The following is a 14,036-nucleotide window of genomic DNA, read 5'->3' as shown; positions in this document are numbered from 1 at the left end:
AATTTTAATTTTTAATTATTAAGAATACTGTCACAACAACTATGATTGGTGTAAATATTTTTCAAGTAGGCCTGGCACACAGGCTTGGAAGGCAGTAGAAAAGTGCAATTCTAGGGCACGAGCAAACTGAGGATTAAGATCAACACTAAAAATTTTTTTTATTTAAATTACTAACTATACTGTCTGTGACAACAATTATGATTGGTGTAAATAGTTGGCTAGACGGCCTGGCACAAAAGACTGGCAGTAGCAGGCAGGAGGTAAATGAAATTCAATGGCACTAGGAGACTGAATATTTGCAGTTCAAAAAATTATGATTTTTTTTTTTAATTACTGTTACAAGAATTGTGATTGGTGCCACTAATTGGCTACTTGGCCCTGGCAGACAGGCTGGCAGATATGAGTCGTGGATGGTAGGTAGGGCAGCAATTTAACACAGTATGCTGTGTAAGTGACAAAAACACAGGACTGATAGAAAATAAAGTTAGATTACACTAGCAAAATATTTTAAAATTTTAGATTTTAATATTAAAATTATGTTAAGAAGTGAAATGCACATATGACTCTATGAGTGTTCGCACTGGCTGGCTGCTACGTAGGGCAGCAATTATAACAACAGTATGCTGTGTAAGTCAGATAGACAGTTAGACACAGGTCTGATAGAAAATACAATTAGATTACACTAGCATAATGATTTAAAGACTTTTTTTTGGAAATTTTTAGAAAAAGGTTAAGCACATACATATGAGTCGTGGCTGATAGCCTTGGAAGGGCAGCTATTAAAAACAGTAAGCTCTGTAAGTCGGATACACACACGCCTGATAGAAAATACTATTAGATTACACTAGAAAAATGATTGAAATTATTTTTTTGGGGGGGAAATTAAAAAAAGGCTCTCTATGTCAGCAAAACACACAGGCCGGATAGAAAATTATATTAGATTACACTAGCAAACAAATTTAAACTTTTTTTTTTTATATATATATTAAAATTAAGGTGAAGAAGAATAGATATGAGTGCTGGGTGGCTGCCTGGCACAGACCAATTAACCAAAAGACTGAAAAAAAGGAGGTATATTAATGCTGAGTGAGCATGACAGACACAGGCATGATAGTAAATGTAATTAGATTACACTAGCAATTTTTTTTTTTTTATTTTTTTTTAAATTTAAAATAATGTTATAAACGGATATTAACACTGGTGGCTGCTGGCTGGCACAGAGCAATGAACCAGAGTATATGCTGTGTGACACTGGCCTGATAGAAAATGAAAAAAAAATTACACTAGAAAAATAATTAAATTTTTGGGTTAGTTAAATTTAAACTAATGTTGTTAGGGAGATATCAGTGGTGGCAGTAGTCACAGTATATGCTGTGAGCCTTAAACACACAGCTGAAAGCCAGGCAAATGCTAATAAAAAAAAAAACGAAAAAAAAAAAAAAACAGCACGAAATATAGCCCTAAAAAGGGCTTTTTGGGGTGCTGTGCTTGCAGCAGAGATGAGTGGAGTCCTTCTGGACTGTAAATACACTAGCCTAGCTATGTTTTTCCTATTAATGTCAGGAGCAAAAACACAACACGTCCTCTCATTAAAAAAGCAAGGTCGTTATGAGTCTAAAATGGCGGATTCCGAGTAGCTGGGAGTGTCTGTGAGGGAGTGTCTGACGTTGATTGGCTCTAATGTGTCAGGTGGCTGTGACATAAAGGGTCAAAGTTTCCACAATGATGACACATAGGGGCCGATCGAACATCGCCATGTGTTCGCCCACAAACGCGAACGCGAACAAGCTATGTTCGCTGTGAACCGTTCGCGGGCGAACAGTTCGGGACATCACTACTCATTAATAGAAACAACCACCATGGTGCTATTTAAAAAATTTCATATAGTACAAGATGGGAAAAGCACCAATCCGGATTTGCACAAACATTTATATTTATATATATATATATATATATATATATATATATATATATATTTAAAACACACATTAAATTATATTTATATGTCTTTGATGGGATATAGGGCTGCTTTTTATTCCCAGTCCGACCCTGAGGGTTAATCACTTTCACCTAGATTACGAGTTTTGCGCTAAAAAGGGTGCAAAACTAACGCCAAAAAAGTTGCGTTATTTCACTCTCCATAGCGCTGCCATTACAAGTTACTGAAATGCCTTCTTGTGCGTGCAATATGGTGGCATTTAGCTTCCATACCGCACAAAAGCCAAGGGCTTCTTTGACGTGCTTGTGCACGCTTTCCCCCATAGACATTAATGGCGAGAGAGTGTTAGGTTTTTTTCTAACACCTGCGATCTGAATTAAAATTCTCTGTAACACAATCCCATTGATGTCTATGGGGAAAAAAGTTACGTTTAAACCTAACACTCTAACATTAACCCCAAGTCTAAACACCCCTAATCTGCTGCCCCCAACATCGCTGACACCTAAATAAAGTTATTAACCCCTAATCATCCCCAACACTAATACAAGTTATTCACCCCTGTTACGCAGCTCCCTGACATTGCCAACACTACAATAAAGTTATTAACCCCTAAACCTCCGGCCTCCCACATCGCTGCCACTAAATAAACCTTTTAACCCCTAAACCGCTGGCCCCCCACATCTCCGCAACTAAATAAACCTAATAACCCCTAAACCTCCGGCCTCCCACATCTCTGCAACTAAATAAACCTATTAACCCCTAAACCTCCGGCCTCCTACATCTCCGCCACTAAATATACCTTTTAACCCCTAAACCTCCGGTCCCCACATTGCAAAACACTAAACCTAACACCCCCCTAACTTTAAATTAAAATTTCAATATAATTATTTTTTAAATAAATAAAAACTTACCTGTGAAATAAAAATAAACCTAACATTAAGCTATTAATTAACCCAACCTTACTATACTTATAAAATAAAAAAAATCGAAATTACAAATTTAAAAAAACACTACGAGAAAAATTAAAAAATATAAAATTATAAAAAATAATACACTAAATTACGAAAAATAAAAAACACTAAGCTTACAGAAATAAACAAAATTATCAAAAATAAAAACAATTACACCTAATCTAATAGCCCTATAAAAATAAAGAAGCCCCCCAAAATAAAAACACCCCCTAGCCTACAATAAACTACCAATAGCCCTTAAAATGGCCTTTTGTAGGGCATTGCCTTAAGTTAAACAGCACGTTTACCTGTAAAATAAAATACAAAGTCCCCCCAACAGTAAAAACCCACCACCCAACCAATCCTCCAAAATAAATAAAACTATCCAAATTAGCAAATAGGAATGCAAGGTACGCCATTTTGAAACGGCTACCTTGCATTAAACTTCAGTGTACAGCGGGGACCATATGAAGAGGACGCTCCACGCTGGATGTCTTAGATGCTCCGCGCTGACGGGATGAAGATAGTAGACGCCCCCGCTATGGATGAAGATGTCGCCACCTGGATGAAGACTTCTCGCCGCCTGGATGTCCGGACTTCATCAACCATGAGTAGATATTCTGGGGTTAGTGTTAGTATTTTTTTTTTTTTTTTCGGGTGTTTTTTTTTCAGATTAGGGTTTGTGCTTTTGAAAAAGAGCTAAATGCCATTTTAAGGGCAATGAAAAAAGAGCTTAATGCCCATACAAATGCCCCTTTAGGGGCAATGGGTAACATGTTTTTTTTTAGAGTTTTTTTTATTTTGGGGGGTTAGTTGGGTGGTGGGTTTTACAATTGGGGTGGACTTTGTATTTTTTTTTACAGGTAAAAGAGCTGTTTAACTTAGGGCAATACCCTACAAAAGGCTCTTTTAAGGGCTATTGGTAGCTTATTATAGGGTAGGGGGTGTTTTTATTTCGGGGGCTTTTTTATTTTTATAGGGCTATTAGATTGATTCTTTTTATTTTTGATAATTTCCTTTATTTTGTATTATGTATTTTTAGTGTTTATTATTTTAGATTTTTTAATTTTTTTCGTAGTGCTAGGTTTTTTTACATTTGTAATTTAGATATTTTAATTGGTATTTTTTATTTTATTAGAATAGTAAGGTTAGGTTAATTTATAGTATAATGGTAGGTTTATTTTTATTTCACAGGTAGGTTTTTATTTATTTAAAGATAGTTAAATTGTAATTTTTATTTAAAGTTAGGGGGGTATTAGGTTTAAGGGGCTAATAGTTTAATTTAGTGTTTTGTGATGTGGTTTAGGGGTTAATAGGTTTACTTAGTGGCGGAGATATGGGACACCTGAGGTTTAGGGGTTAATAGGTTTATTTAGTTGCGGAAATGTGGCAGGCCAAAAGGTTTAGGGGTTAATAACTTTATTATAGTGGGGGTCATGTCGGGGAGCATCAGAATAGAGGTTAATAACTTTATTATAGTGACTGTGATGTCAGGGAGCGGCGGAATAGGTGTTAATATTTTTTATTAGTGTCGGTGATGTCAGGAGCGGCAGGTTAGGGGTTAACGAATTTATTTAATAGTCGCAATGTGGGTGGGCGGCAGATTAGGGGTTAATAAGTTTAATATAGTGTTTGCAATGTGGGAGGCTGGAGGTTTAAGGGTTAATACGTAGTTTATGGGTGTTAGTGTACTTTGTATTACTTTAGTTATGAGTTTTGTGAAACATTTTTGTGGCGCAAAACTCATAACTACCGCTCTCAGAAGGCGGTATAGGCTGTAACCAAGCAATTTAGCCTCACCGCACAGCCTGCAACACCGGCAATATGAAAATCCCACACAAAAACATAATTTTTTTGAGTGTGGAATGGACGTTGTGTTACAGGCTAAAATGCTTGAGGTATAGCTATACCGACACGGCTTGCAATAGCTGCGTTACTGCTTTGATGCTGAAATTGCCATTTTTCTGCTTTAAAAGCCGTAACGCAAAACTCATAATCTAGGTGTTTACTAGGTATATAGCGTTATTGGTTAATGACGGATTAGGGGTTAATAGACTTTATTAGTTATTGCTGTGAAAATGGAGTAAAATGTCTCCATTTTCACTGCAAAAGTCTGAATATGTGATACCGATTTGCGATGCGGTTCTATGTTATCTTATGGGAGTAAAATTTGCAGGCGACGGGTGAAATATACCTGCCGCATTTTATATGCTGCGCCGTATACGTGATAGCAATACCTGACTAAAACCAGCGACGCCGGCTTTTGCGGGCGACACCGCTTATGTAATCTCGCCCCAGATTTAACTTTTACTGCATGGGGTAATGGTGGTTGCTTCTTTTTGCCTTTAATGCCTCTTCTTTGATAAAAGATTCTTATATATTAAGCTATGGGCTTTCTGTTTTTTTGTTTATCTTTAATTTTCAAGTTTTGTTATTTATATTATCATATTTAAAGGGACAGTAAAGTCATAATTAGACATTCGTGATTTAGACATAGCATACAATTGTATACAATTTTCTAATTTACTTCTATTATTTAATTTGTTTCCTTATCTTGTTATCCTTTGCTGAAGGGTTAACTAAGGTAAGTTCTGGAGCAGCAAAGAACCTAGGTTCTAGCTGCTGATTGGTGACTGCATATATACACCGATTGTCATTGACTCACCCATGTGTTCAGTTAAAAAACAGAAGTGCATTTCTGTTCCTTTAACAAATGATACCAAGAGAATGAAACTAATTTTATAATAGAAGTAAACTGGAAAGTTGTTTAAAATTGTATGTTCTACCTAAATCATGAAAGAAAAAGTGTGGGTATCATGTCCCTTTAATTTGTATTTTCTAGTCATTGATCAATGTTTTTGTGAGTTTCTTTTAAACAGATTTATTTTCATGAATTCTTGAGCAAATCTTATTCTCTCTTATTTTCTCCCATAATCCTAGACAATAATTGGAGCTGTAATAGTTTCTTGTGAGCAGAAAGCTTCTCACTCTATGTGGTCACATTAAATAACCCTCAGTGTTAGCAAGATGTGGGTGCTGCAAAACAGGGGAGATAGTGTTTTAGCAGATAACTTGAAAAATCCTTTCTCTGCTGATTGCTGTTAGAGGAAGCTATTTACTTAATCCTTTCCCAGCATGTGAAGGCATGAGGGGCAAGATTACATATGCGGTGTCGCCTGCAAAAGCCAGTGACGCCGGTCTTTACTTGGTTTTGGTATCACATATACCGCGCCGCATTTATATGCGCCCGCAATTTTCCTCCCATAAGCTAACATAGAACCCTGTCACAAATCGGTATCACATATTCAGCGCAGGACTTACTTCATTTTCACCTCGTCACACATAGGCAGGCGCAGCAAGTCTTATGCTTAAAATGTAAGCACCGTAACTCCGGTAACTGCCTGAAAATATAAACTAACACCTAACGCATGCACAATATCTATCTACCTGTCAACCGCAATCCCCCACTGCAATAATTAATAAAGTATATTAACCCCTAATCCGCCATTAACCCACATCGCAATAAACATAATAAATGTATTAACCCCTAATCTGCCATTAACCCACATTGCAATAAACCTTATAAAACTATTAAACCCTAATCTGCCAAACCCACACAATGCAATAAACCTAATAAAACTATTAACCCCTTATCCTCCATTAACCCACATCGCAATAAACCTTATAAAACTATTAAACCCTAATCCGCCATTAACCCACAATGCAATAAACTAATAAAACTATTAACCCCTAATCCGCCAAACCCACACAACGCAATAAACCTAATAAATCTATTAACCTCTTATCCGCCAAACCTCTACAATGCAAATAACTAAATTATTAAGCCTCCTAAACTAACACCCCCTAAATTAACCCCAATTACCAAAATTAATAAAAACTAACACCTAGATTTAGAGTTCTACGTTAGCCGTCAAAAGCAGCGTTAAGGGGTCCTAACGCTGCTTTTGGCTGCCCGCTGGTATATAGGGTCAGCCAGGAAAGGGTCTAACGCTCACTTCCTACTGCGATTCCAGGCTACCACAGATCCCCTTACGCCAATTGCGTATCCTATCTTTTCAATGGGATCTGTCTAACGCTGGTATTTGGAGTCTTGGGAGAAGTGAGTGGTAGACCCTCTACCGACAAGACTCCTAACGCCAAAAAAAGTCAGTAGTTAAGAGCTCTATGGGCTAAAGCCAGAATATAAAGCTCTTAACTACTGTGCTCTAAAGTACACTAACACCCATAAACTACGTATGTACCCCTAAACCGAGGCCCCCCACATCGCCGCCACTCTAATAAAATGTTTTAACCCATAATCTGCCGACCGGACACCGCCGCCACCTACATTATCCCTATGAACCCCTAATCTGCTGCCCCTAACATTGCCAACCCCTATATTATATTTATTAACCCCTAATCTGCCCCCCCCCATGTTGCCGCTACCTAACTACACTTATTAACCCCTAATCTGCCGACCGGACCTCGCCACCACTATAATAAATGTATTAACCCCTAAACTGCCGCACTCCCGCCTCACAAACACTAGAATAAATAGTATTAACCCCTAATCTGCCCTCCCTAACATCGCCGCCACCTACCTACAATTATTAACCCCTAATCTCCCGCCCGCACCGTCGCGGCTGCTATAATAAAGTTATTAACCCCTAAACCTAACTCTAACCCTAACCCTAACACCCCCCTAACATAAATATAATTCATATTAAACGAAATAATATTCCTATAATTAACTAAATTATTCCTATTTAAAACTAAATACTTACCTATCAAATAAACCCTAATATATCTACAATATAATTAATAATTACATTGTAGCTATTTTAGGATTTATTTTTATTTTACAGGCAACTTTGTATTTATTTTAACTAGGTACAATAGCTATTAAATAGTTAATAACTATTTAATAGCTACCTAGTTAAAATAAATACAAAATTACCTTTAAAATAAATCCTAACCTAAGTTACAAATACACCTAACACTACACTATCATTAAATTAATTAAATAAATTACATACAATTACCTAAAATAAAATATAATAAAATAAACTATTCTATAATACAAAAAAAACACTAAATTACAAAAAATAAAAAAGAATTACAAGCAGTTTAAACTAATAACACCTAATCTAAGCCCCCTAATAAAATAAAAAAGCCCCCCAAAATAAAAAATTCCCTACCCTATTCTAAAATACAAAAGTAATCCGCTCTGTTACCAGCCCTTAAAAGGGCTTTTTGCAGGGCCTTGCCCCAAAGTAATCAGCTCTTTTGCATGAAAATAAAAATACAATACCCCCCCCCACATTATAACCCACCACCCACATACCCCTACTCTAACCCACCCAAAACCCCCTTAAAAAAACCTATCACTAACCCCCTGAAGCTCTCCCTACCTTGAGCAGTCTTCACCCAGCCGAGCCGAATTCTTCATCCAAGTGGAGCAAGAAGATGTCCTCCATCCGGTAGAAGTCTTGATCCAAGCGGCAAAGAAGAGGTCCTCCATCCGGGCGAAGTCTTGATCCAAGCGGCAAAGAAGAGGTCTTCCATCCGGGCGATGTCTTCTTCCAAGCGGCATCTTCTATCTTCTTTCTTCCGGATCCTTCTTCATCCCGCCGACGCGGAACCTCCTCCTTCCCCGACGGACTAACGATGAATGAAGGTTCCAAGTTGGCATCCCTTCAATTCCGATTGGCTGATAGAATTCTATCAGCCAATCGGAATTAAGGTAGAAAAAAATCTGATTGGCTGATGCAATCAGCCAATCAGATTGAAGTTCAATCCGATTGGCTGATCCAATCAGCCAATCGTATTGAACTCGCATTCTATTGGCTGTTCCGATCAGGGGTGCCAAGGGTGTGCTTGGAAAAAAAGCAGCGTTAGCTACGCGGCTTTTTACCGACAAAACTCTAAATCTATCCGTAAGTTACAACTAAAATAAAGAAGCTAACAATTCTTAAAAACAAAAAATAAAAAATTTTAATTAATCTAAGATTACAAAAATTAAAAAAGTCCAACATTACATAAAAATTAAACCAAATTAATAAAAAAAAAAATTAAACCTAATTCCTATAAAAATAAAAAAGCCCCCACAAATAAAAACACCCCCTAATCTAATACTAAGCTACCAATATCCCTTAAAAGGGCCCCCTCCCTTAAAAGTCCCCCCTCTTATGGTAAAACTCTCCACCCAACAAACGCCGCAAAATAAAAAAACCTAACACTAAAAAATCCTAAACTACCCATTGCCCCTAAAGGGACATTTGTATGGATATTGTCCTTAAAAGGACATTCAGCTATTTATAATCTAAAAAAAACTTCCAAAAAATCAAAAAAATCCTAAATCTAACCCCCAAATTGGTTCTCACCGTTCCTGAAGTCCGGCGGAGAAGATCCTGTTCCAGGCAGTGAAGTCTTCTTCCAAGTGGCGGACATCTTCTTCCAAGCGGGGACCAATTCCTTCTTCATCCAGGACCAAGCCGGCACGGAGTGGAGATGAGTGCAAAGCAGGACCGGCGACTGCGGAGCCCTGGGGTGTGGAGGATCCTCTTTGTACGGTCGCTGCCGTACACTAAGTAGTGAATTTAAGGTACGCGTTTAAATATGGCGTCCCTTGCATTCCTATTGGAAGAAGACTTCACCTCATGGAAAAGGACCTTTTCCGCCGGACTTCAGGAATGGTGAGTACCTATTTGGGGGTTAGAGTTAGGATTTTTTTGCGGGGGTTTATTTAGATTAGGGATTTATTGGGCACTCTTAAAAGAGCTGACTGGCCTTTTAAGGGCAGTAAAAGAGCTGAATGCCATTTTAAGGGCAATGCGCACGCAAATGCCCCTTTAGGAGCAATGGGTAGTTTAGGATTTTTAAGTGTTAGTTTTTGTTATATTTTTGGGTGGTGGGTTTTACTTTTATAGGGGGACTTTTTTAAGGTAAAAGAGCTTTTTAACTTAGGGCAATGCCTTACAAAAGGTGCCTTTAAAGGCTATTGGTAGTTTAGCATTCGATTATAGGGGGGGGGGGCTTTTTTATTTTCATAGGGATTAGGTTTAAATTTTTATTTTGGATAATTTTGTTTCTTGTTTTCTGTAATGTTAGACTTTTTTATTTTTGGTAATTTTAGATTAATATATTTTAATTTAGTCTTAGGTTTATTTTTCTTAGTACTGTTAGGATTTTTCATTTTAATTGTAATTTAGCATTTTATTATTTTATGTAATTTGGGGTTCATTTAGTGGGTGTTAGGTTAGGAGGCTTAGTAACTAAATTAGTTATTTGCGTTGTGGGGGTTTGGCGGATTAGGGGTTTAAAGATTTATAAGGTTTGTTGTGATATGGGATAATGGTGGATTAGGAGTTAATAGTATATTAACCCCTAATCCGCCATTAACCCTCATCGCAATAAACGTAATAAAACTATTAACCCCTTACCCGCCATTAACCCACATCACAATAAACCTAATAAAACAAATAACCCCTAATCAGCCATTAACCCACAATGCAATAAACTAATAAAACTATTAACCCCTTATCCGCCAAACCCACATAACACAATAAACCTAATAAAACTATTAACCCCTAATCCAACAAATTCGCACAACGCAATAATCCTAATAAATCTATTAACCCCTTATCTGCCAAACCTCCACAACGCAAATAACTAATTAAAAAACTAAGCTCCCTAACACCCCCTAAATTAACCCCAATTACCTAAAATAAAAAATATTAAATTAGAATTAAAATAAAAAAGCTAACAATTCTTAAAAATAAAAAATAAAAAAATTAAATTAATCTAAGATTACAAAAAATAAAAAAAGTCTACTATTACATATAAATCAAACCAAATTAATCAAAATAAAAAAATAAACCTAATCCCTATGAAAATAAACCTCCCCAAATTAAACCCCCCCCTAATCTAATAGTAAACTACCAATAGCCCTTAAAAGGGCCTTTTGTAGGGCATTGCCCTAAGGTAAACAGCTCTTTTACCATAAAAAAAAATACTAAGCCCCCCCTCTAACGGTAAAACTTCACCCAACAAACCCCCCCAAAAAAAAAAAAAACTAACACTAAAAAAATCCTAAACTACCCATTGCCCCTAAAGGGGCATTTGTATGGGCATTGTCCTTTAAAGGGCATTCAGCTATTTTAAGAGTGCCCAATAAATCCCTAATCTAAAAAAAAAAAAACCTCCAAAAAATAAAAAAATCTTAACTCTAACCCCCAAATTGGTTCTCACCGTTCCTGAAGTCCGGCGGAGAAGGTCCTGTTCCAGGAGGTGAAGTCTTCTTCCAAGCGCAGACATCTTCCAAGCGGCAGAATCTTCTTCCAAGCGGGGACCAATTCCTTCTTCATCCAGGACCAAGCCGGCATGGAGCGGAGATGATCGTGGAGCAGGACCGGTAACCGCGGAGCCATGGGGCGTGGAGGATCCTCTTTGTACGATCACTGCCGTATACTAAATAATGAATTCAAGGTACGGGTTTAAATATGCCATTCCTTGCATTCCTATTGGAAGAAGACTTCACCTCCTGGAATAGGACCTTCTACGCCGGACTTCAGGAATGGTGAGTACCTATTTGGGGGTTAGAGTTAGGATTTTTTTTTTTTGAGGGGGTTATTTAGATTAGGGATTTATTGGGCACTCTTAAAAGAGCTGACTGTTTTTTTATGGGCAGTAAAAGAGCTGAATGCCCTTTTAAGCGAAATGCGCATACAAATACCCCTTTAGGGGCTATGGGTAGTTTAGGATTTTCAAGTGTTAGGTTGTTTTTTTTGGGTGGTGGGTTTTACTGTTAGAGGGGGACTTTTTTATGGTAAAAGAGCTGTTTAACTTAGCTATTGGTAGTTTAGCATTAGATTAGTGTTTTTTTGGGGGGGTCGTTTATTTTCATAGGGATTAGGTTTATTTTTTTTATTTTGGATAATTTTGTTTATTACTTTCTGTAATGTTAGACTTTTTTATTTTTTGTAATTTTAGATTAATTTATTTTAATTAAATCTTAGGTTTATTTTTCTTAGTACTGTTAGGATTTTTTATTTTAATTGTAATTTAGAATTTTATTATTTTATGTAATTTGGAGTTCATTTAGTGGGTGTTAGGTTAGGGGGCTTAGTAACTAAATTAGTTATTTGCGTTGTGGGGGATTGGCAGATTAGGGGTTAATAGATTTATAAGGTTTGTTGCGCTGTGGGATAATGGCGGATTAGGAGTTAATAGTTTTAATAGGTACTTTGCGATGTGGGTTAATGACGGATTAGGGGTTAATACATGTATTAGGTAGTTTGCGATGTTGGGGTTGGTGGACTTAGGGGGTTAATACTTTTACTAGGTAGATTGCGATGTGGGTGAATGGCGGATTAGGGTTTACTAGTTTAATTAGGCATATTGCGTTGTGGGGGGTTGTCTGTTTAGGGGTTAATACATTTATTATTGGTTGCAATGTGGGAGGATTGTGGATATAGGGGGTTTTACGTGTCGAGTTTATTTCTTGGAGACAGGTTAGACTTTTACGGGAGATTTGATATTTTGTATTATTTTTTTAGGCGCCGGCAGTTTCTAAAGTGCCGTAAGTCACTGGCGACTCCAGAAATTTGTATTTACGCACATTTCTGGACATCGCTAGTTTATCCGACTTACAGCACTTTATGAACTGCTGGGCCGTATATGTGATACCCCGATGTGCGAGGTTAAATTACGAGCGACACGGGTTTCTCGCCTGAGGAATTTGTTCAATATCATGCTGGAGATTTGTGTAAAATTATTATACAGTGATAATGGGGTGTCTTTCATAAAGATTCTTACAGTGTTTCAGGTACTTTATTGATACTGGATGCCTTTTCCAATAAAACTCTGTAAATACCTAGGTTGTGGTTAATTGATTACATTTAATAACTAAATTCATGATATTCAATTCTGATATCACAATCTTTTAAGAATAATTATGAATATTTTTCACACTAGATCTTACAGTTTGCAATATTTTAAAAGTAAAAATACTTGAAATCAAATATCTATGTATTTTCATATCAATGGCTTGTTACATAAAAGCTTGCAGTTTGCATTCTTGTGTCAGAAACTAGAATGTTTATTCTGTATCGGATGAATTACTTAAACTATTTATTTTATAGCTTTTATAAGCTTTTCAAATTACTTGGGCCCCAGGCAGGAATTCTGTCAACACACCAATGCATGAAGCGAGGCACCTGCTATTGGAATTTAATATTGCATAAGCAAATGATTGCATTAGAACAGAGCTTGTCACTTTCATGGATGTAAGGTATTATTATTATAATGTATTTATAAAGCACCAACATTTTAGGCAGTGCTATAAAAAGGGACATTACAATCATAAGGGTAAAATACAATAAAGAAAATTACATTACATTATGTTAGACTATACAATGTATATTACTAAACTTACATTGGCAAACAAAAGGAGAGGAGCGCCCTTCCCTTGAGCACAATCAGTTGTGGATGCACTTTTATACAAAGTGAGTTACAGTTAGAGAGGTTTTTAAGATCACAATCTAAGGAAAGTTGAGTAATAGGGAAACATAAGTAGTAGAGACATCTTAAACTAAGTTATATGAATCCATGAACAGCTATGTTTTAAAAGGAACACTTGAGGTTTTTGAGACTAGAGGAAAGTCTGGCTGAACAAGGCAAGGCATTTTTATATAAACAAGTAGATACAAAAAAAGTCTTAGCACCATATGAATCAGTAGTTTATAATACACACTGGGAAACCAGGTATGTTGCTCTTCCGCAGCCTTGATTATCACTTTAAGTCCACTGCCCGCAACAGCAAACTAACAGACAGTCAGTACTGAGAGAGTATTCACGTCACAAATGTCAGCTCACACATTGCATTCTAGCCTTACCAGTAGGCTGTGTTGATCATCCATATGATGTATCTGGCTTCCATGGTCGGTCTACAGGAGCTGTCCAGAAAGCAGTCTGCTTGGCTTCACACGAGTCGCCGCAATATACCGCTGCCTCTGACTTGTCTCTGCTCCTGGGAGCCAGTATCTATATATCTATACGCTGACAGTGCAAAATACTTTGAGAGAGAGACGAAGTTCACAGATGACGTCATCAGCTACTGCCCAAGGTTGACGGAGGGTCAACCTTGG

The sequence above is a fragment of the Bombina bombina genome, chromosome 3 (assembly GCF_027579735.1).
Source record: "Bombina bombina isolate aBomBom1 chromosome 3, aBomBom1.pri, whole genome shotgun sequence".
Classification (NCBI taxonomy): domain Eukaryota; kingdom Metazoa; phylum Chordata; class Amphibia; order Anura; family Bombinatoridae; genus Bombina; species Bombina bombina.
This window is presented reverse-complemented; position numbering follows the sequence as displayed.